This window comes from Dendropsophus ebraccatus, chromosome 5, assembly GCF_027789765.1.
Source record: "Dendropsophus ebraccatus isolate aDenEbr1 chromosome 5, aDenEbr1.pat, whole genome shotgun sequence".
Taxonomy (NCBI): domain Eukaryota; kingdom Metazoa; phylum Chordata; class Amphibia; order Anura; family Hylidae; genus Dendropsophus; species Dendropsophus ebraccatus.
In genome coordinates this window covers 133205001-133226826 of record NC_091458.1, presented here as the reverse complement: position 1 = coordinate 133226826, position 21826 = coordinate 133205001, and the positions used below count along the sequence as shown (strand labels likewise).

Here is a 21826-nt window from a genome sequence, read left to right as displayed (position 1 = left end):
CTGGTCATCGACGTAGTCCACGGAATCCGACGTAATCCCCAGGATACCGATATCTGAAAAACAAAAAGGGAGAAACACACAAAAAACACACAAACAGGAGCACAACACCCATCATTGTGAGCGGTGTTGTGCTCCTTACAGTATGCAGCATCTTTACAGATCGCTGCTTACAGTCTGGCCCCCAAGGGGAGGATGTATTGTATCCCCCTTAACCCCTTGGGGGCCAGACTGATGTACTAATTAATATTTAATTAATAAAACACATTTTCGTTGAAATAAAATCAGTTTCGTTGTTCAATAATTTAATTCTAACGAATCCATCATTGTGCAATTAAATATACTGTCAAAAAATAAATATATATATAAATATACATTTATTTTTATATATATTTATTTTAACAGTATATTTAATTGCACAATGATGGATTCGTTAGAATTAAATTATTGACCAACGAAAGGGACTTTATTACAAAGAAAATGTGTTTTATTAATTTAATATATTAACTATTAGAGGCATCGGCATTCGGCATCATTGCCGGCTATTTTTGAAGTACTCCGTACGGACCGCCTGTCAATCCACGGCCGCATTTCCAGCCGCAAACAATGGTCTTGTTCATTTTTTACGGGTCCATTTACGATAGGGCCGTAGATTCATTCATAGTGTGCACTGTGCAGCCGTATATCGTATACTTTCCAGCGTACGCATGAACCACCAAAAATACCGCCGCACAATTACAGCTGCAAATACAGCCGCACAGTTACATAGTGTGAACCTAGCCTAAAGGAGTACTCCTGCAAAAAATTTATTTTCACTTAATAAAACACATTACAAAGTTATACAACAATGTAATGTGTGCTATTTATGTAAATGGCCCCCTTCCCCATGTCCCCCTCCCAGGCTTGAGTCGGAAGTGTAATATTGAACACTCAATATTACACTTTCGGGTCAAGTGTGGGTGGGTGGAAACATAGGGAAGGGGCCATTCACATAAATAGTACACAATGTTGTATAACTTCAGTGGGGGAAATAAATCACTGGACTTCTCTTTTAAGATTAAGTTTACATCTGACATTGTATTTTCCTAATAGGTGAAACCCTGTCCAGCCCTTGTGTGTACTATATAAAGCAGCAGCTGTGCGGACCATACATAGTAATGACCCTGCAGTGACCACTTAGTAATAATCAGTGCCAACATTACTGAAAAGACTGACAGTTCCACTGCCTAAGGCAAAATTCATTTGCCAAAAGAAAAGTAATATTTTTGTAATGTGTCATAAGTGTCATGTCTAGAGGTTTTAAAGGCTGTGTGCCTATCCAAGCACTACAGGTAACTCACACCAACTTATGAACGCTTGCTGAAATACATGTTATATCTTTTGAATTATAACATTGCTGAATAGATATTTGTATATACATAGAGAAAAAGCTGTCTGGCATTGGGCTTGGCTGAGCTTTATAGAGGAACAGTTGTTGCCAATAGCTTTAAAGGGGCACCCTATCAGTCAGTGACAGGTACTTTCTTAAATACTCCGATCCTGCAATAACTATAGATAGCAGCATTTGATGACCGGCAACTGTGTGATCATGGCTGCCTGTCATTATCCCCAGCAGCTGAGACACTTGCTTGTGCCAGGATGATCACACTGAAGCGGCCCTGCACACATTGACCACTTCCTGCATAAGGACTACCGGTATGTCCTGCGTCAAGTGGGGGTGGGGGTTCATAGAGGGGTCACGCAGTGACTCCGCTCTGAAATGCCACACTCCTGGCTGCTATCAGCAACTGGGGACCGTTGCAATAAGTGGGAGCAGGCCGATCGCTGTGCTCAACTAATTAGCTATTTAAATCACAGGCGATACGTTTTATTACCCGGCAATCCATTGCTCTGGGCTCTAGAAGCCCAAAGCAATGGAGCACTGATCTCATGGATCTATGCAGTACTTATGTACTGCATAGATCTTAATGAGAGATCAGTTGAGTTAAAGTTGAAGTCCCCCAGGGGGACTTCTAGTTAGTATGTGGAATTTTTTTTTTCTTCATTAATAAAAAACCCCCCATAATATATTAAAAGTTTAAATCACCTCCCTTTTCCCATTTTATTAATAAAAATAAATAAATTTACAAACATATTTGGTATCGCCACATGGTGTAAGCGCAAAATCCTGCCAAAGTGCAACATTTTTTAAAAGCCATCAATATAAAAGTTATATAAGTTGCCTATCGTTGTTATCGTACTGACATGAGAAATATAGATAAAATGTCAGTTTTACCAAAGGCCAAAAGATGCGAACACAAAACAAATTATTTACATCCCTCTCCCCCCCGTTTTAAAACAAATTTTATGGAAAAATGTGTGCCATTGCAAACTCATATGGCTCTGTAGGTGAAAAAAACATGAGGAAAAATGAAAGTGCAAAAATGAAAAGTGACCCAGGAGGGAACCCCTTCACGCTGCTAATGTATTCCTACTGCACTAAGTCATCGGCAGTGGCAACATATATAGTCGTATAGCTGATGTGAAATGGTTAAAAAGCAACAAGGAGAAGCAAAAAAAAAAATTTTTTTTTAAAGTTGAATAGAACCTATCATTTGGATCATACAGCAGAATACCCTTTCACAACCTCAGCAGTATATGCAACTGCCAGAAGCTCCATAGACTTGCAATGCTTTGTGGCTTCCAGCTGTTCCATACATTGCACACTTCAGGAGTGGTCTGCAAACCTGCCAAGTTTTCTAAGGGTATTCTGCTACATGATTGAAATTATAGGTACCCAAAAAACGTCTCCTGCTCTCCAGACCGGAAAGAATGCAACTTCCTGCAGGACATACATCAGCTGATAAGTACTGGAAGACTGAGATTTTTAATTTGAGATTAATGAGTAAATTACAAATCTCTGGCACTTTCTGGCACCAAGTTATTTGAAAGAAAAATTTTTGGGGGTGAACTACCCCCTATAAAATGTCAAATATAATTGTTTCTTCAGTGTATGATCCTTTCTAGTTCCAGATCATATCCTCTGTACACTGTCAATACTGACGTATAAAATGTTTGTCTTTTTGTGTGTTCATTGGGTTGTTCCAATGGTGCCCAGGAGGCCTATCCATATACTCGATCATGCAGCAGGATACCCTTTCATAGACTCAGCAGCGTATGGAACTGCCAGAAGCTCCATAGACTTGTATTGCACTACACTTACAAAGCAATGATTTGTGGCTTCCAGCTTTTCTGTACACCTCACGCTTCAGAAGCGGACTACAAATCTGACAAGTTTTCTAAGGGTATCCTGCCACAGGATTGAAATAATAAGTACCCAAAGGGGTTAAGGCCAAAAATAGATCCTTAGGGTAGGTTCACACGTACCGTATCCGCAGCGGATCCTGTAGTGTGAAGCTGAATGGGTCCCATACACACAGCAAGTCCGCTGCCTGTATGGGACCCGGCAAATTTTTTTTTATAAATTAACATTTTTTGCTAATTTTTTTTCATGTCAATCCTTTTTTTTCCTTCGGAAAAATGTCAGGTATCAAAAGAAGCAAAGCAACAGTGTTATTACGCATATGGGAGCGTTTATTATTATCCTATATACGTAGTTTTTTTTTTTTTTTTTTTTTTTTCAATTTCACAAATAAAATAAGTTTTGTTGCATGTTTTATGGAAAAATTAAATTTCAAATTTACCAAGTACAATTAGTCCTGAAAAAATTCTTTACAAAATGAAAAAAAATCCAAAAATGAAAACTGGCTATGGGGTTAAGCAAATGAATTGTGTAATCTTTATGCAATCCACCGCCTAAAAAATCTTGCGATAACCTAGTCTACCCCATTGTCTAGCCAGCCAGTATGTCATCAATCTGGCTTCTGAAGCAGGAGCCAAGGCAGCAGATTTGCTCGCATACAGTCAGATTTTTGCACACAGCAGCTTATGAGGAAATACGCTTATCTGCTACTCAATGTAAAAGTCGCGGCATGGTTATAGGAGCAATTTGCTAGGTTCAGCTCAGTTAATGGTTATTATTTGACGGGTTTCAGACAGCTTAGTCAGTAAGGAGAGCAGCGCTATCTCAGGAAATCCTCTTATTTTTACTGAGAAGGACAATCTTATTAATAAAAGCAACTTCCTCGCTGGCAAAGCAAGACAGCGATACCGAGTGGGAAAAAGAAATGAGCATTAGCATATACCGAGCTAGTGCTGACCAATCAGAGGGATTGCTAGGGTGTTATGACAGTAACAAATATTAAGATATATAACTTAGGCTGGGTTCACGCTGCATTTTTGAAGTCTGTTTTTCATCCGTTTTTTTGGGAAAACCGAATTAAAAAACTGATGTATTTGAGTGCATTTTGGAAAAAATGGATGAAAAAATGGACTGCAAAAAACGCACACACAGCCCTAAAGGTAACCTGTCACCCCCTTGCCAGGGTAAAAGGCCATCCGACCCCCTGCTAGAGCCCCGGATACTTGCCCCATCTCGCCAAGTCCCGTTCCTGGAGTCGGTCCTGGGACGGAGATATACCTGTCTGAAGGCCGGCGCGTGCACTGCAGAGATGAGTCTGACGCCAATAGAGAATGACGGCTCCATTCATTCTCTATGGGCGTCGGACTCGCCTCAGCAGCGCGCGCCTGGCTTCAGACGGGAATATCTCTGTCCTGGGAATCGGCTCCAGGAACGGGACTTGGCGAGATGGGGTAAGTATCCGGGGCTCTAGCGGGGGTCGGGCAGCCTTCACCCTGGTTTGGGGAGTGACAGGTTCCCTTTAAAGGGATATTTCCCCCCAAATCAGTTTTGCATTAATAAATTTCCCACCCATAGCTTTCCATCAATATGCAACAACGGCCATGATTTATGCAAAACATATATTGCATTTCAATTAATGGAATCTCGGCCGGAACGTAAACACACAGTATACACTCCATCAGGGATTCCATCCGGCAGCACGAAAAGCTGACGTCAGTTTTCTGTGGCCGCTCTTCATTGAATAGCGGGCGCAGAGAACGTGTCAGTTCACACAATGGAGAGTGCATCTCCGGCCGCTTGCTTCATTGTGTGCAGCGGCGAATCCCAACAATTTATCAGAAATCAGCATCATCCAGATGGTACTGCAGTACCGGCCAGGATAATCTTCTCTGACACCGGCTGTTCTGTGAACCGGCCGGGTCAGAGAACGGCCAGTGTCTTATGCCATGTGAACATGGCCTTAACTGCCTGAAAGATGTGGACTAAGGTTAATTAGACCACTACAGCTACCTGTGTCTATAATACAGCAGCTATGTTTGCAACAGTTACACATTACTCCCCATACTGGTTAGTCACTTTAAGTATAATATAATATAGTATAGTCAGTATAGTATAGTATACCATATAGTTGTGAATGAAGCTGCTCTCTAACAATATACCGGCGCTTTGTAAACTAATAAAAGACACACTTATAATCTGTGTAAAGCCGGATTTAAACTTCTCACCTTTAGTATAAAGTAAAGCTTCATCTGATCCTGAAGACAAGGACGTTCCTGAGGTCCCATAGACTGCTAGTCAACATATATGTCTGGTTCTCATGACAGCTTTAAAAAGAATAAATCTGACGTACCTGACGGAAATAATATATTTTCTTTATTCTTTAGGCTTTGTTCACACAACGTATGTTTTACATAAATCACAGCCGTTGTTGCAATCGGCCGGAGCGTATACACACTCTATACGCTCTGGACTGGATTCCATCTGGCCGCATGAAAAAGTGACGTCAGTGTTCTACGGCCCCTTTTCATCTCTGCCCCTTCATCTCTGCTGCAGGAGGTGAATTCCGTAGTCTCCTAGATTAGCAGTCTATAGAAATCAGCTCCCTGCATCAGAGATGAAGGGACAGAGCGTGCGCTCCAGCCCCTTTGTTCTAGTTATCCGCGGGGTTCTCAGCTGAAACCCCAACTGATATGTCGCTATGACATGTTGATTACTGTTATGACTGTACTCAATTACGCCATTTTTCTGTGTGTGCACTGATGTTCAATTCCTCATAGTTTTCAATAGAGCACTCAAAATTACAGACCTACTTTGCTTTTATTTTACTTTGCATACTTACCTACTTACCTCTACACATGCTCACGATGCGCCATGTGACTGGCCCCGCTGGAAGGCATTCCCCCTCAAGTTCTGATGATGTCACGATGCTGGGAAAATGCTGACCCGACTGATGGACTGCCTGTTCAGCCAACCAGTGACTGCAGTGGTGTCCCTCCATAGTCACTGACTGGCTGAGCGACTAGTTCATCAAACGGGTTGTGACGTCGGCTGAGAAGCCATCCCAGAGGATGGCAGGGGTCCTGGAACAGAGATCAAGCACTGGAGGGGCACAGGGAGAGGTGAGTAGTGATGGTCTCTTATTTTCTCTTCTGCCCCTGCCTTTTTGAATATTTTACAGCACCAGATTTACGGCATTAGACTTCCCCTCTAAGCCTCCTGCAGATATGAAAATCTTCAGTATGAATTAAAAACAGATTCTTTATCTGCTACATATGAACTGGGCTTTCAGTGCAGCGTTTGCCAGTAGTTGTCAGAGATAAGGCAAAGAGATCCTGAGTGTAGGTAAGTATAACTGTGAAAGCTGAGTAGAGCCTATGTGAGCCTGTGGGCTGAAGTAAGATACTGGAAGACCTGAAAATCCTGACTGGTGCTGCACAGCCAGGCCTGACTGTAGATGGTAGATGAGCCATGAGCTGGTAGAGAGACAGACAATGGGAGCTCCTTCTAAAGCCCCTATTGCACGGGGCGATGGAGAGGAGCAAACGAGGCTGTCAGGGCTCGCTTTATCCTCGTTCACCGCTGAGAGCAGGTAAGACCTGGGGGAGGGGGGGGGGCTGCCCGGGTGATTGCTAGATCCTGCAGGCAGCCCATAGTGGGTGGCAGCAGTCTGCCGCCACTCCTATTCCGCAAAGTGACGGCAGCAGATCATTGCTATCTTAATTGTTTGCCTTTCAACATGTTGAAAGACAACAGACAACGATCAGCCGGCGATTAATGATTAATCGTTGTCTTCTATTACACGAGACGATTTTTGTCCGTAACAGCCAATAACGGCCGAATGCGGCCGATAATTGTTTCATGTAATAGGGCTTTAAGTTGGCACTGGCTGGGAATGTACTAAGCCAAGGTGGGAGTAGCCAATACTGGCTGACCTAAGGCTAATTCGAAAAGTAATTTATTCCAGTTTGACAGAGTGTGCAAACCGGTTGGGCCAAAGGCCCACCCCATGTAAAAGGTTCAACTGATTAAATCTTTCTTGCTGCCTAAAGCCCCTATTACACGGGGTGATTCAGAGGATTAAGCGAGCGCAGACCTGTCAGGTGTGCAATAGCCAATAGTCACTTTGGTGTAATCACTTTGGCCATACATCAAATTCCCTACTATGGTGTAAGGACTTCTCAGAAAAAGTTTGTTCATCTGCAAAGAGTCCTGCAACATCCAAGAGGAGAGCCCCCCTTACCTAAGTGTTACTTCTGTGGCTTTTGTTGTCGTGATTATATCTCGCTACACAAAGAATTTATTTTATTCTATTTATATATAATGCATAGAGATAATATATAGGGAAGCCGAAACTGATACACTATGGTATATTCTTTTTTTTTTTGCTAAGCTACAAAAAAACGCCCTTCCTGCTGAGATGCAATGTATTATATAGCTGGGCTCATAATTAAAGATAACATGTTATTTCTAATTATAGCCTATTATGTTACGTCATTTGTACATGATTAACATTTTTGCAAGCAAAATATGAAATCCATAGAAACAATTGATATGCACAAATATAAAGATTCCCATTGTACAAGGAAAGAGGAGGACTGATTACTGGCCTGTGCTTATAGACTGTCAGCATATAATCATCTCAGCACGGCATGGTCAGGGAATCGCTATCCTATAGAAAGAGACCATGGGGGAGATTTATCAAACATGGTGTAAAGTGAAACTGGCTCAGTTGCCCCTAGCAACCAATCAGATTCCACCTTTCATTTTTCAAAGAATCTGTGGGGTATGAAAGGTGGAATCTGATTGGTTGCTAGGGGCAACTGAGCCAGTTTCACTTTACACCATGTTTGATAAATCTCCCCCTATATTTATATCTTATCATCTTGGAACCATAGTATTTTCATGAACGAGTAAAACTGAAAGCCTTATGATCCATTTAGACGGAATGATAAATGGCCCAATCGATCGTTTAACGATTTTGCAGCAACGAAGCGATTGGCAAATTATCAGTGAGCGACCAGCGATGATTTGAGAACATGCTGAAAGATCACGATGAACGATTTCTTGCTGGTCGCTTCATCGTTAGCTGTAGGGGAGATGCCTACCATAGGGGACACTAGGGGAGACACCTACCATGGAGGACACTAGGGGAGACACCTACCATAGGGGACACTAGGGGAGATGCCTACCATGGAGGACACTAGGGGAGATGCCTACCATGGGAGACAACACTAGGGGAGATGCCTACCATAGGGGACACTAGGGGAGATGTCTACCATGGAAGACACTAGGGTAGATGCCTACCATGGAGGACACTAGGGGAGATGCCTACCATGGGAGACAACACTAGGGGAGATGCCTACCATAGGGGACACTAGGGGAGATGTCTACCATGGGAGACACCACTAGGGGAGATGCCTACCATGGAAGACACCACTAGGGGAGATGCCTACCATAGGGGACACTAGGGTAGATGCCTACCATGGAGGACACTAGGGGAGATGCCTACCATTGGAGACAACACTAGGGGAGATGCCTACCATAGGGGACACCAGGGGAGATGTCTACCATGGGAGACACCACTAGGGGAGATGCCTACCATGGGAGACACCACTAGGGGAGATGCCTACCATAGGGGACACTAGGGGAGATGTCTTCCGTGAGGGACACCACTAGGGGAGATGCCTACCATGAGAGACACTAGGGGAGATTCCTACCATGGGGGACACTAGGGGAGAAGTCTACCATGGAGGACACTAGGGGAGATGCCTACCATAGGGGACACTAGGGTTGACGTCTACCATGGGGGCACTATCCACTGGGGGGGATATCAGGGGAGATGCCTAACATATGCTATCTACTGGGCAGAGGGCTAAAAAACAGGGGGATTACCTACAGTGGGAAGGGGGGGATGAGGGGGCCCAATCAAAAGTTTGCTATGGGGCCCAGCCCTTTCTAGTTACACCCATGATAGTAACGATCGAAACTAATGACCTTCGTTCTGTGTAATATGGTGAACGATTTCGGGTTAACGATCGTTAGTCGGTAAAAATCGCTTAATCTTATAGTACCCTTAAACTCTCTTGGCATTAGTATCAACATCCTCTCCGTATGAAACTGCAGAGCAGATCTGTGCGCATAGTGTGTTTCCAGTTTTTATTGCATAGAAAGGCAGAGAGAGCAGATGTACAGGGCATGTTTAATTTGTGGTACAGTATCGCTGAAGCCCCTAGGGGTGAGGTGGCAGCCGGCTGCCAAAACATTGAAGTCTCGGTCACAGGGGAGAGAAGCATGTTATTACAAGGATTGAGATGCTGATATATTAAAAGCAGTGATAAACACACTTACAGAACAGGCCGAGCCAATCACAGGGAAAAATGAGGCAATAGAAAGAAAGGGTAAAATATGAGAAGGGCTGGTTAGATGCTCGGTACAGGCTTCAGAGGAACGTTTCTCCTCCCTTTACTCTGCGGCTTCTACCAGAGATTACTAGAAGACGCTGCTGATAACTGGTGAGGATAAACTGCAGGCGGCATGACTCCAGCAGCGATTATAATAAGGTAAAGAAAATCTCTCTGGGACCTGATATCCACATAGACACCAGAACCAAACAAGCATATCAAACCACAAACACAACCCTATAGATACATACCACCATAAATTACTGAAAGTAACGTCACCAGGCTGTACTAATATTCATATATGTGCTTTGCTTAGTAGGATGCCAGATTTCCATAAGAGATTTGTTCTGCTAACTGGAAAGTAATATCTGTTTGACCGTGCCAGACCATAGATGTCAACAACTGGATAGCCTCTTAACGCCTTAGAAACAAGGTAAGACCCCATGCTCTTCACTAATCCAGCTTACCATACATGTCTATTACCAAGACCTAGCAGTACAGATTTTAGTTCCTGCAGATTCTGCTGCTTACCCCCGCTCGCATTTCCGCCCGTGCCATAGCCTTCTATGGTCAGGCGGATTCCGCCGTTCGCCTAAAGAATTGACATGTCACTTCTCTGGGCAGACAGCGGAATCCGCCCAACCATAGCCTTCTGTGGTCAGGCGGATTCCGTCGTTTGCCTAAAGAATTGACATGTCACTTCTCCTGGCAGGTGGCGAAATCCGCCTAACCATAGAATGGAATCTATGGCATGGGCGGAGATGAAAGCAGGGGCGAGCAGCGGAATCCATGGGAACTTCTCTGAACGCACCCTCACATCTAGTGACCAGTTGATAAACGCCTCATGAGAGTTTTATTGCTAAATACTAGAGCTCATATATAAAGTTAGGACAAACAAATGTAATAAAGTAGTAATCTCTAAAGATCTCATATATGTGGCCATCATTGTGCTTATAATATTGTCAATTTATAGCTTTGGATCTAATAAGTTAGGGCCCTATTCCATGGAGCGATAATGGTCCGAATCTGGCCGATATTGCTCCATGTAATATAGGCAACGATCTGCTGAAGAGCCAATCATTAGCTGATCGTTGTACAAATTATGTGTATAAAATAATCTAATACTTACCTGTCTAGGCTCCCTCTGTGTCCTTCAGCCTTGTCTGTGGGATTCCCCGATCACCGCAGCTTCAGCTCTTACTTCTGGTCCCGTCTCTGAAGTGACAGGCCACTCGGCCAATCAATGGCCGAGATGGGACAGCACCACGGCCAGGGATTGGCTGAACGACCTGTCACTTTAGAGCTGCAGCTGAGGAGACCAGGGAATCCCATAGAAAAGGTCTGAGGACACCAGGAACGTGATCAGGTACAGTAAGTATATATCTTTTTCTTTTGTCTTTTTCTGTAGCTGTGGTCATAACAGGTCATGTAGGTCATGTAGGTCATGACCTACATGTGGTCATGTAGCTGTGGGCCAAACAGAAAATGGCCCAGCCCATGTATTTAAAGGGGATTTCCCATTTTAAGCCTTTTATGGTACATTCACAGGATATGCTATAAATGCCTGACAGGACCCTCACACTTTCTCCAATTCACAACAGCCTCTTTAGGAAACACGCCGAATAAGCTCTATAGAGAGTGATTTGTGGTATAATTATATCAGTCCCAAAAGAATTCTCCCCTGGCCAGACTTTTCCTTTAAGGACAAGAGAGAGGGGCATATTGATTTGGCATTCAGAAGATTGTTAGACTCTATAGTTTGAGCAGTTTTTATGAAGTGAAAAGTGTGAAAACCAGATTGTAAGGGGTCATAAAGATTGCACAGATTCAGCACAGAGGTCAGTCAAAAGGTGTCTGCACTTTGGGTTTGAGGAGAGAGTTGAAGGTGTCAAAGAGGCGTTTTGGGTTGTTGGACAGAAAGGAGATGAGAGCGGTAAAATAGGTTTGGTTAGTAGAGTGAAGAGCACTTCATACCACTTCTTCTATCTGGTTGTGATCACTGTCTTCGATCCTCACCCTCACCCCTATCATCTCCTGATTGGCCATAATACTTCCAAAAAGTACTCCCATCGTCCAAATACTATAAACCGATATATACTATTCTTCAACAAGATATATCAAGTGTAAACAATAAATATATAGTAAAATAAGAGGGAGCTTTTGGCATGGGGTTCAACACCACTTATGGGCAACAAGCCTTCAAATGGGCATTTGCCTCCACAAAATGGACCCTGACTCAATAACATGAACCTATAGGGGGAGATTTATCAAAGTGGTGTAAAGTGAAACTGGCTCAGTTGCCCCTAGCAACCAATCAGATTTCACCTTTCATTCCTCACAGATTCTTTGAAAAATGAAAGCTGGAATCTAAATGGTTGCTAGGGGCAACTGAGCCAGTTCCACTTTACACCAGTTTGATAAATCTTCCCCATAGTCTGTTATTGTTTGGTCTTCCTTCATACATATAAACTGTTTTAACGCTAAGAGTTACAACCTTATAGAACAATGGAAAAATCGGATCAGAAGGACTCTTGGCAAATAAAGTTCTTGTTTGTGTATGTTTAACTATAAAAACTGTATGTAAACCATGTATTCGGAAATTTGATTGTATTGCTATAGAATGCTGTTTATTCATGTAACTCAAATAAATTACATTACTAATGCTGTACAAAAATCCAAGATTAATTCCTTAAGGGGTGTACTCTGTAAAAACAGGTCGCTTCTCTGGTCCACCCTACTGGTATCTCACCATAGTACCTGGAAATGCCAGCTAAATCTGCTCTCCAAGGCCAATGGCGGTCTTTCCCTTCTGAGCCCTGCCCTGTACCCAAACAGCAGTTTACTTCCACATATGGGGAATTTCTGGACTTGGGAGGAACTGCAAAACAAAAAATAAAAATAACAATAATAATAATAATAATTAATAATAATGAAAAATATATATATTTATAAATGGCTAAATGCATAAAATGCCTCTTGCCTCAGATATACAGTAGGTTTCTCCGAATAAGGTATTTCCAGGATTTCACTCTCTTCTCGCAGGTAGATAACTAACTGAATTTGTAATGATACCAAGTGATAGAACTTATTCACTGGTGAAAAGTCAAATAAACATGGGTGAACTATCTACAGTAAGTGCCCTATTACACAGAACGATTATCGTGCGGAAAATCACTATATTATTTGAATTTAAACGATAATCGTCTTGTCAAAAAATCGTTTGTATGTCATTGATCGTTCATTTAGGGTCCTATTAGACTATTGGTGCGTTTACACAGGCAGATTTATCTGACAGATTTTGGAAGCCAAAACCAGGAATGGATTTGAAAAGAGGAGAAATCTCAGCCTTTCCTTTATGACCCATTCCCTGTTTATGGTCTGTGCCTGGCTTTGGCTTCAAACATCTGTCAGATAAATCTGCCTGTGTAAACGCACCATTAAATTTGGCTGGGTTTTGACTACGTATATTTCAGTCAGTATTGCAACCAAAACCAGGAGTGGATTAAAAACACAGAAAGGATCTGTTCACACAATGGTGTAATTGAGTGGATGGCCGCCATATAACAGTAAATAACGGCCATTATTACAATATAACAGCTGTTGTTCTAAAATAACAGCAAATATTTGCCATTAAATGGCGGCCATCCACTCAATTTCAACATTGTGTGAACAGAGCCTTTCTGTGTTTTTAATCCACTCCTGGTTTTGGTTGCAGTACTGACTGAAATATACTGACTGAAATATACGTAGTGTGAACCCAGTTAGGCTGCATTCCCACGTTCCGTGATCCTGACGGATCACGGATGTGGAATGCATGTACCGGAGTCCCCCCGCGCCCAGTCAGCATCTGTAATGAGATGCTGGGAGCGAGGGAGACTGTATTCATAAGCGCGGCGCTGTAACGAATCAGCCGCGCGGTGCTGTTACTACAGCGCGGCGCTTATGAATACAGTCTCCCCCGCTCCCAGCATCTAATTACAGGTGCTGTCCGGGTGCGGGGGGACTCCAGTACATGCATTCCACGTTCGTGATCCGTCAGGATCACGGAACGTGGGAATGCAGCCTAAGGGCCCTTTTACACAGAAAGATTATCTGACAGATTATCTGCCAAAGATTTGAACCCAAAACCAGGGATGGATTTTAAAAGAGGAGAAATCTCAGTCTTTCCTTTCTGATCTGATCTCTGTTTATAGTCTGTTTCTGGCTTTGGCTTCAAATCTTTGGCAGATAATCTGTCAGATAATCTTTCTGTGTAAATGGACCCTAAGCGATTTCTAACAATTAGCAATTTACGATGAACAATCACAAACGAGATTGTTTATCATTAACCTGAAATCATTACAACGATCGTAAACTCCATCTGATCCCAACAAAAAAAGGAGCGATTTGGAATTTCACTGAACGATAAGTAAACGAATGCGGAATTACAGTGAACGAATGTGAAATTACAGTGAATGAATGTGGAAGTACATTGAACGATTAACGATAATTTTAGGGTCAGATCTAAATCAATGATCAAAGACACACGGACGAATGTTTAAATTTGAACGATATAACGATTTTCTGCACGATAATCGTCCTGTGTAATAGGGCCCTAAACGATTGTAGTAACTAACGACTATCATTCTGTGTAATATGGCGAACAGTTTCAGGTTGACAATAAACAATCTTGTTTGCGAACGTTTATCGTTATAAATCACTTAGTCTAATAAGACCCCTAGGGTGCACAGCACTGATTGGCTGATGGGGACCGCCGGGAGCCGGGAGCCTCACACGCAGCCACGGTGCCAAACCAGTAATGTATTCTAAGGGCCACGGGCGGCGGGAGGTTAAAGGGGCCGGGTTAGATACTCGCAGCAGAATGAAAATTCCGCTGTGGGTATGTAACCCCATTTAACGTTACACTACATGGATTCGCACCGGATTTCGCTGCAAAAACGCAGTGTGAAATCCACTGCGAATCCGGTACGTGTGAAGCTACCCTTAGGAATTATTTAGTTCCCTGTGGACAGTCCTATGCCTTTCTTTTCCTGCATTGTTTGTTCTCTATAACTCTTGACAGCTATTACTCTAGTAATCTACAGTATAATACGTACGTTGTTCTGTATGTCTGAATGCTGCACAGTCCCCCATCCTCCTCCTAATCATACAGGCCGAGCCGGCACAATGCAGCAATAAAACCCGGAATCCCACCGGACAGTCTAGTTCGATGTAGAAGGTTTTTGCCACAACACCAAACGGTACAGCTCTGAATCAATATCTAGGTGAATTATTTAGCAGTCTGAATCCTATTAAAGCTGACGAAAGAAAGGTGTTAGGCAGATAGAAGCCCATTCACAACTGGCATTTTAATCAGGTGTGGATTAAATATTGTCTTAGAAAATGTATTCCTTTTATTTGTGTACTTGTCTGTTCTCTCGATCAGCTGACTTAAAAGGTACACCAGCAATTCAACTTTAAAATCAACCGGTGTCATAAAGTTATATAGATTTGTAATGTACTTCTATTAAAACATCTCAAGCCCTCCAGTACTTATCAGCTGCTGCATGCCCTGCAGGAAGTGGTGTTTTCTTTCCAGTCTGAGACTGTGCCCTCTGCTGCCACCTCTGTCCGTGACAGTAACTGTCTAGAGCAGAAGCAAATTCCCATAGAAAACCTCTCCTGCTCTGGACAATTCCTGACTTGGACAGAGGTGGCAGCAGAGACTGGAAAGAACACCACTTCCTGCAGGACATACAACAGCTGATAAGTACTGGAGGTCTTGAGATATTTAAATGGAAGTACATTACAAATCTATAACTTTATGACACCAGTAGATTTAAAAAAAAAAATGGAGTACCACTTTATCTTTAGTATTAGAGCCAGAACCATATGTAGGAGAAGACTGTTTGATGTATGTAGTTTGAATACTGCGTCTTGATATTATATCTCTACTTTATGTCACACCTTTCAGTCCCATGACTTTTGATCAAATGATTCTGTGTTTTCCCTTTGCATGTACTGCAGATCCCTGGATTTCTGCCCGGACAGACTGTTGTCTGGTGAATACCGGATACAGGATCCCTTCAGTCCATCTGTTTTTCCTGAACTGCCTGTTTAGGCTGTAACATATGCTGCTGATCCTGCTTCAGCACCATATCCTTCTCCCATCAGGGGCTTTGATAATTACAAATCTTGTTATCCTCGGAAACAGCCTTCCTGTATTACAGGAACAGAAACTCTTATTGCAGGGAGTGATTTACATGTTATTTTATTGGACCTACACTAAAAATATACAAATATACCCGGTGATTTTAAATGCTTACAATAATTATATTATTATAATAAATATATTATTATAAAATAATAATAATAGTTATTATTATTAGTATTATCATTATTATTCATTGGCTAAAAAAAGCCTCACATGTATAAAATATATATATTTTACTATTCTGATAAACTAGGTCATTGTTTGCAGATCGCTAATTTTTCCACTCTACTTCCAGATCCACTAATTGTGAAACTAGAAGCAATATCAACTCTTAAAGGGGAACTATCAGCAGGTTAGACGAACCTAATTTGCTGATAGCACCCTAGTGGGCACAGGGCGCTGAGGATGAAGGTATGTCTCTTACCTTCATCCTCTGCCTGGTGAGCCGTTAGTAGCACTAAGGGATGTTGTTACCGCCCCAAGCACAGATCCAGTCCGATAATCATTATTTGGGGGCTGATTGCCATGTGGGGGGGGGGGGCTACGTCCCCCAGGCCGGCCCCTTCTAATGATTATCAATGAAGGGGGTGGGCCGGATTGGTGCTCTGGGGTGGTAGCCCCGCCACCAGTGCTCCCAATAGCTTACAGGACAGAGGATTTCAGAATAAACAGCACGGATGAAGATAAGAGGCATACCTTCATCATCAGCGCCACCTTGCGCATAAGGGAGCTATCAGTAGGTTAGATTCATCTAACCTGCTGAGAGTTCCCCTTTAAATTGTTTCTCCGCCAAATGATGTCCTACCAAATTTTATGATGTAAAATTGATTAAGGCTATATTCACACAGCCATAGTGCAGTCCGCGACTGCGGCCCGCACTACGAATGTGCATCTGTAGTGCTCCATGCCTAGCAATCCGTGCTGCAAAAAATGGTCCACATTACAACATGTCCTTTTTCGTTTGCGGCATGGATCACGGCCCTGTATACATATACGGACGTGTGAACGGGGCCATTGAATAACATTGGTTACTGCAGTACCGTCCGGGATGATCTTATCAGAGACTGGTCGTTCCATGACCCGGCCGGGTCATGGAACGACCAGTCTCTGATAAGATCATCCAGTCTCTTACTGTGTGTGAGCATAGCCTAACAGAATAACCGTTTCTCTTTCATTAAACTGTCTCTCATATTTACCAATTTTTTTTTTTATTATTATTTTGTTCTGTGGTTGTTGCCTTAACAAAAGATACACAGTTGTTAATCTGCAATCATTTAATATGACCATTTAAGGGTGATCAAATGATAAGATAATCATATCGCTTATTTCAGTGCCTGCTATTGAATACACAGAGTAGCTTCCCGCAGTTAGGTCATGTAAAAATATTAGTAAAGAACTTCAACTAAAGGCCGTATTACATGTAGCGATTATCGTTTAAAGATTCGCTATAACGATTGTCCCCTAGCGATTTTTTAGCGAATGTGGATGTGGAGAGCGCGTGCGACGGGACAGGTGAGCGGCCGCTGTCATTTTTGTTAAGTGATACTTAACTAAAATGACAGCAGGGGGGACATAATGCCGCCCCCCTGCCGGACCGCAAAATCTGCCGCCTGAGGCGGAAGGCTCATTCCGCCTCATGGCAGAAGCGGGCCTGGTTATGAACAACCGTTTTTCCGTCATTGTATGGTCGCTAATCGTTCCTCAGGACGACGCACACATGTTTTATCAGTGAACGAGCTTCAAAAAAGTAGAGGGCTTTAAAAAAGGCCTAGACAAGTTCTTAGACCAAAATAATATAAATGCATATGTATTATCACCCCTCCCCCTTCCCTGTATCCATCCCCTCCTTGGTTGAACTTTTTTCAACCGTATTAACTATGTAACTATGTAACAACTTATTACACAAACAAATATGCAAACGATTCTTTCGGCGGAATGCGGAATCAGCCGGTCCCTAGATTGGTGTCTATGGAGCCGGCGGAAAGGTGCGCGGCCGTGCGTCTATACAGCCGACGGAATTCCGCAGAGTTTATCCATAAGAATTCCGTAGTGTGAACCGGCCCTTACTATGAACTTATGGTCCATATCTTGTGTTACAGATCCCTAAAGAATTGTCTGAATAATGGCCGTATAAGACCGCCTGTCCAGCTGTGCAAGCCTATTACATGGCGCAATAATTGTGCAGCCAATGCTTCACAAACATCATTAGCAATGTTCGTACCGCCCTTTCTTTTAATCAGCTGCGCATCTTCTATTACACTGAAAGATGTGTGGCCGGTGGTAGATTTTTTATTTTTTTTGACATGTTAATTTTTCAAGACCTTTTCATCCTGGTGATCGGGTGAGTGCAAAAACAACCATAGGCTGGGTCTCACAGGCTAAAACTGTCGCCCGGCCAGCTCCACCCCACCATCACCCCCCCACCCCCCCCACCCCCGGCGCTCTTACCTGCTCGCTGACGGCGCATGTAATAGCACCGACAGCAAGCAAGGAATGAGGAGCAAGCGAGCACTGACCTGACAGTGCCTCGAGCGCCAACCTGTCAGTGCTCACTTGCTCCTCGTTCCCTGCTCGCTGTCGGTGCTATTACATGCGCTGTCAGCGAGCAGGTAAGAGCGCGGGGTCGGCGCTTACTTGCTTCTCTGAAGCGGCCTGTGTAATAGGGGCTTTACGTAGGGATACAAACCACATTCTTTCTATAAACTAAATTGTAACCCTATCCTGCCTAAAATTTCTAGGCAATTGGATAAATAGAGTGATCTACCTATAGAGTATATCTATTAAAGATAATAAGTATCGCCACGCTACTGTACCCCCTATAGACTCTACCTCTCCTCATATGCCAAAAATCACAGTCCTTGTTTGTTGACTTTCTGTGGCAAGGCAAGCGACTTTAAATTGGTAAACCAGTGCCCAACATTAGATTGTATAACCTGGCATGTCTAGTTGGACATGTCAATGACTGGGTTCATGCTACCAACCAGATCTACCTATTGGGGTGTAATTTAGCCTCTGGCAGCTCTCCACCTTACTCCATACAAAGACAAAAGACCTCCTTCGATCCGTTATACAGTATCTAGCTTATTTCTCACTGACATTACCCAAGCTTGGAAATCCATCAGGAATATTTATTGGCTTCCCGTCCGCCTACTGTATTTAGGGAGTGACGTTCTAAAACTGACTGAGAAATCTTCTGAACTCCGAAGCAATGCTTTGGTGGGACCACATCCTTATCTAATATTTTGCGATCACTAGGCCGGAAGAAGCACATCTATGCGAAACGACCATTGCCTTAGAGGAATGCTCCCTTTTTCTGTATCACAATGGTGATGTAAAAAATAAATAGTCTGCTGGGTGAGTGCCGCTATGCTTTTTTTTCTTGCTATCATTGCAATATGGCATGTTTGACTCACTTATGGGTACCCCTGATAGACATGATTGCCTCTCTAGTCTATTGGTCCATCAAAGACCACTATTTGGAAGGGACATCATGATCCCTTTTCCGAGGTTGGGAGTCTATTATAGGGGAGTATAAACTAGACCAAGCTGGTAACAGGTCTCTGTAGTTGTGTATATTCATCTATCATTAATGAACAGAGTGCATTTGAAGCTTCTTCACAAAGTGATAAACACTTTTAATTTCTCTTATAAGGAGGCACCCACCCACTGTTTTCAATTCTGCCGCAAGTGCTCTCTGCTACGAGCTAATCTGTAACACTGCCTGTAGTCTTGTCTGGTAGTAATAAAGGTCTGAGATTATTCCCTCTTTTTTGTCAAAACCGTCTGGGGAAGGAGAGATTGCTTACACCACTGCTTATATCACTAACTGCCCATCTGCAGAATCTCAGGAGGATATGGGAGTTAAAGGCGTCCATCAGACCTTTCTAACCATAAAAAAGGCCTTCCATGCCATTAGATGAAGGACACCTTCTGTAGAGTATATTTCTGACCAACTCAAGTCTCTCCTATACATCCTCTCCTAGACAGATTGGACAGCCAGCATTCCCCGGACAAATCCTCTAAATGCTTCTTCCACAGGGGAAATTCATTGTAAACACTCTATCCTCAACACAGCATACAGCTATTATGGACAGTCCCAGTATACTGACTGTTACTATACTGATGACCTAAAGGTTACCTGGATACATAGGGAGAACTGACTGGTCCTGATCCCCTTATTTTATTTGTGTTTTCTTATTACACTACTTTCAATATTTACTTGTCAAGTTGCAGTGAGCTATATAGACCATATTTACCATAATGTACCATCAAATGTTGTTTTTTCTTATATGTTATGTAGGCGATTAGCATCCAAACATACCCAACAGTCCTAAGGACTAATAGTAATAATCAGAGATGAGCGAGTAGTGAAATATTCTAAAGTTCGAAATTTGATTTGCTCGACTATTTGATCGAATATCGAATCCTATTTAAGTCTATGGGAAAAAATGCTCGTGACTTGGTGATCTCCAAGTGGTCGAATTTAGGTTTCCAAGTCCACCATGACACCTCAGAAAATGATGCAACCACCTCTGCAATGCAACTGGGACAGCAGGTGAAGCATGCCTGGGTGCATCTAAGACGCCAAAGTCTCAGCATTATACCACTATCACAGCCTCTCAACAGTACACTCCAAACACTCTCAGTATACAGCTGTATACACCTTATACACCTTATTTATGACTGTTTAGAAATGCCTTCAGGCAACAGGCGTTCCAATGGTAACTGTTATGCACAGAATGCAAAACATATTTATATATATATATATATATATATATATATATATATATATATATATTTATTTATAGTGGCACACTGTCAGTAGACAGCCGTATACCCTATATCTGAAGTTGTCACCAAGTAGATACACTGCAGCTTATTCCTCACAGTGTACTCCAGCTGCCTGTCTACCTGAACACACTGATGTGCTGCTAGCCGGTTTAATAGCTGTATATATGTGTGATCAATCTCTGCTATCTATAATTTTAGCCCTAACAAGGGCTTTTGGGGGTCCCTCCTGCCTAAAATCACCTAACACCTAACTGTCCCTGCTATACACCGTCTCCCTGTCTAGCTCCGCGTAGCATCTGAAACTGAGTATACACTGCTGTATACTGTGGTACACTTTTTTGCTTACAGTGGTATATACTCACTACTGTCCAAAACTTTAATATATATTTTTTCCTGACTAGTGTTATCCCTTTGTGGAAAGCAAAGCACGCAATCATTTGCCATAAAGTATAATACACATATAGTCCTTTTTGGTTTCTCTACAAGTAAATGAACAGGAAAGAGTGTTTTACTGGGACTTTATCTTGGACTTTATCTTGGGGTAGGTGCACAATATTGTCAGACTGTAAAAGTACACACTCGTCTGTAGTGCTCTGATTAAATTATTATTCATTTATTTTTCAAATCAACTGGTGTCAAAAAGTTGTGTAGATTTGTAAATTACTTCTATTTAAAAATCTCAAGTCTTCCGGTACTTATCAGCTGCTGTATGTCCTGCAGGAAGTGGTGTTTTTTTCCAGTCTGACACAGTGCTCTCTGCTGCCACCTCTGTCCATGACAAGAAGTGTCCAGAGCAGTAGCAAATCCCCATAGAAAACCTTTCCTGCTCTAGACAATTCCTGAGATGGACAGAGGTGGCAACAGAGAGCACCGTGTCATACTGGAAAGAATATACCACTTCCCACAGGACGTACAGCAGCTGATAATTACTGGAAGACCTTAGATTTTTAAATAGACGTTATTTACAAATCTATATAATATTCTGACACCAGTTGATTTAAAAAAAAGAATTTCACCGGAGTACCACTTCAAACTCAGGTCTTACTCTTGGATGCACACATAGATGTCCAGTTTTGTGCCAATTTTCTCTTGACTCAAGGAACCTTTCAGTTTTTTTCTTGACTTAATGTCATCATTAGTTATTATGATGCACTCTTTGTAGATACTGAAGCAGCAAAGAGACTATTATATATTTCTAGTAAA

At 42.5% G+C, this 21826-nt stretch overlaps 1 protein-coding gene across 2 annotated transcripts in view; it reads left to right on the top strand.

Moving 5' to 3' along the window:
• RIMS3 (regulating synaptic membrane exocytosis 3) overlaps positions 1-21826 on the top strand; it is a 159047-nt gene that overhangs the window by 83012 nt on the left and 54209 nt on the right. The window contains exon 3 of one of the 2 annotated variants that reach the window (XM_069971308.1): positions 9959-10072. The gene's annotated coding sequence lies outside the window, so the exon portion shown is untranslated. Of the gene's footprint in view, positions 1-9955; positions 10073-21826 lie in introns of both variants that reach the window. The other variant, XM_069971307.1, reaches the window with a different exon arrangement.